Source organism: Poecilia latipinna, unplaced genomic scaffold (assembly GCF_001443285.1).
Source record: "Poecilia latipinna isolate Pla-1442-1.1 unplaced genomic scaffold, P_latipinna-1.0 Scaffold1624, whole genome shotgun sequence".
Classification (NCBI taxonomy): Eukaryota; Metazoa; Chordata; class Actinopteri; order Cyprinodontiformes; family Poeciliidae; genus Poecilia; species Poecilia latipinna.
Genome location: NW_015114240.1, coordinates 120,942 through 124,748, shown reverse-complemented (window position 1 = coordinate 124,748; position 3,807 = coordinate 120,942).

Below are 3,807 nucleotides of genomic sequence, written 5' to 3'. Positions count from 1 at the left end.
CCTTTATTCTCCATAACAAGCACTGGTATTGCTGTTGAGTTAATTTATGTATTTTTAGCTGCCTTATTTTAACTCAAAGCAAATATTCTGGACACCTGTTGCCATCTAACCTCCGAACCTCCCAGCAGCATCAGGTGCCACAACCTCCCACCTCTAACAAACCTGGACTCACCTCTCCATTCATTGCCTTAGTGTCTCCATTCCAATCAAACGCTTCAACTAATATGTATGTCAATACATTCAGATTTAATATACAATTTTAGTTGCTTTTTGGATTATAGAATTAGTTATTTAAGAATTAGACGGTATGAGACTTGGTAGTGGATTATTTTAGCCTGATGGTGACCTCAGCATGCTCTCAACCCTGCAGCCATAACCTCACCACCAAGCATCTCAAATGAGACTCCAGCCAGAAACCAATCATTTTCTCAGACAACCATCTCACCTGTAAGCATCTCAAATGAGACTTCAACCACCAACCGATCACCTGAGAACATCACTTCACCTCCAATCACTCAGCCAAACACATTTAAAAAATAATTAATACTTTAACCTCAACAAGCTCTAAAAGCAGGGACCCAATATACAAATTATTAAAATTTTATTCAAACTTTTGTTTAGTTTTTATTCATGAGTGGTGGTTTGGACAGCAGTATAGTAAGTACTGAGTATCTACAAGTTAGTGCAAAGCAGGAAGTGGTGGTTTGCTTAATGAAATAGCAAGTGTGGTTCTGTCATGTTGCCAGGGCAACCAGGTTTGGCAGAGCTGCCTCATCCAGATAAGTCAGCCATCTTCCTCTTTTGGGCTGATAATGCTCTCACGTTGTTTTTAACAAAAATAAAATGATCCTCAAAGAAAGAAATACAAAAATTTATGTGTGATTTGTTTTTAAGTTTCCTTATATTGAGTCCAACTGATATATGATTTCATTACTTAATTTTCTCTTCTTTTTTATATTTCCAGGTCAAACCACTCCAGGTGAGTAGAGATTCATATTTAGCCAAAAATAAAATTATTCAGTCAATTCATTTTTCTATTTCTGAAAGCCTGTTGTTTATTCCTGTTTCATGTTGCGCAAACTTTTTTAGCTTCTCCGTCTTTCAGGCTACAATGTGTTAATTTACATCTAACAAATACCAAAACCTGAACATTTTTCTGAAATGAGCTCATCCTGAACCTGCTTTATATGCAGCACTGAAAATAAGTTTTTATCGTGAAACTGTCTATTCAACATCAGTTATCAGTTGAATAAACAGGTTGCTACAAGAAAGCAGAGATTACAGTAAATCACCCAAGTTAACAACACATATTTTTTAAATTATGTTCACATGTTACAGTATCTCCAGATATTTAGTTTAACCATAATTATGGCAAGCATAAATAACTCACTCCTGAGCTCATTTTATTAAATATTGCTTTGATTTGAGAAATTCACATTTGCATTGTGTCCAATTAGTCTCTATGCTCTCTAGATCTAGAAGACACTCCCTGAAAACCTGAGAAACTGTTTGCTCCTTTAAATCAGGGCTGAATTTTTTTTTGTTCACATCAGCTTCTGATTATAAAATCTGACTAATTGAAATAATAAAACATTTTTATTTTTTATTTTTAACGCAATGCTTTCATGCTTAGTCCATATTTTCTTTTTGTTGTCCGTTTTGTGTTCTGCCAGGCATGATGGCCCACCTTTTATATGAATGATGCTTTATAAATAACCTTGCATCACTCTATATAGATGCTTTAACCCTTTGACCATTAAGTTTCAGGCAGAATAATTAGAAACTTGTTTTTAATGAGTTTTTATCCAGATTTAAGATTGAGGTTATGTCATGATACTGACTTCACGTTTAACTTTTTAATGGAGTATATTAATGTGGACATTGTGTAAGTATTTAAATTCAGCATTTTTTTCACAGTGTACATCCTTTAATGCATTTATCTAGATATAATGATATCTAGATTATATCTAGATATCATTATATCTAGATATAATGATATCTAGATTATATCTAGATGATATCTAGATATATCTAGATATCTATTATATCTAGATATAATAGATATCATTATATCTAGATATAATGATATCTAGATATATCATCTAGATGTTAATCAATAAATCAATAAATAAATCTCATTTGTCACCTTTGATCTTTATCTTGTATTCACATTTGAGCAAATGTGTTGTAAAGTATAGAGGATGGATAGGATCAGTTTCTTCAGCTACATGTTTGATTATTCTCTGTAATAAGTGCTGGCATTGATGTCGAGTTGATTTTTATATTTTTACTCACCTCACCTCCACTCACTGGCACAGGTTCTCCTACACCTGTTGCTATCTCACCTCCACGCACCGTGGCAGCACCAACTGCTACAACCTCCTAACCTCCCACCTCTATCAAACCCACACTCACCTCTCTATCCACCACCTTAAATCCTCCAAGCTCTTCAGCCTTGTTTTGATTGAAGAGCTGGTAATGTATTCAGCTTTAGTTTACGGTTTTACGAAACTTGTTTTACTTTTAAATGAGAAAATTTGTTATTTAGTGGATTAATTGGTAATTAATCCACTAAATAACAAATTAATTAGTAATTAATCCACTACTAATTAAAAAAAATTGTAGTGGATTATTTCTCAGCATGCTCTCAAATCTGTAGCTAATAACTCACCTCAAAACACCTCAGATGAGACTCAAGCCAGCAGCCAATCACCTCCTAAGACACCCACCTCACCTGCAAGCATCTCAAATGAGAATCCAACCACCAACCAATCATCTTCTCAGACAACCACCTCACCTCCAATCACTCCAAACAAAACCACGGCTGCCACCACAGGTTGGAACTTTAAATCTTTAGTTTGGGACTCTAACAAGTTTAATGATTAGACTTTAGATAACAGACATTAAGTATGAGATTCAAACAACAGAGAGGTAACTGAAAATTTAAGATGCTTTGAGAATTTATTGAAATTATTACTTTTTCCAATGTTTCCCTCTTGTTTTCCAACAGCTGAACCCATTCCAAAATGTGAGTATCAGATTTGAGATTGTGAATAGTTGTTTAAAATGTGTTCTTGTGTTTCTGGGTGTTCTTGCCAGGATAAGAAATACATCTTACTTTTAACAGTTTGAGATAAAAAGTCCTTATAAGTTTGGTTTTGTTCAAATTAAAAATGTGAAACCGGTACTTTACAGGTTCTTACAGTGTAAAAGTGATCCCGTTTGGTTTCCAGATAAAGATGACAGATTTTACTCCTGATAACTACACCATATATGTTGCTGAGAAGGAAAGACCAGCTGAAAGAAAAGCCACTGTTTTCTTCTACAATGAAACTTCAACTCATGATATCAGCCATCTGAAGCCGTGCACTGAATATGAGCTAAATGTCACACTTAATGTCTCCAATGTTACAAAAATATTCTGTAACACAACTGAAAATAAAACAGTTACCACAATATCAACAAAAACAACAACTGGAATGAGTGAGTTAAATTCTTCATATTTCATTTTTACTTTTTTTTTACTGAAATAAAATTTTGTGTAGAACTGTGATGAATATTTTTATGTGTTTCAGCTGGAAGAGACATTAAAAGCATCTCCTGCCCTTCTGGATATTTCTGTTACCAAAGTGGTTGGAACATCAGCTCTTTACTATCAGGAAACAACAAGGTTTCAGATGTGCAGTTCATCAATGGATCGTATCGTATCAAACCTGCTTATGAGAGCATTTGCTCAGAATTAGTTTTGGAGTTCCCACAAGAAAAATGCACGAACATCACCTTTACCATAACTGAAAATGTTCCTTT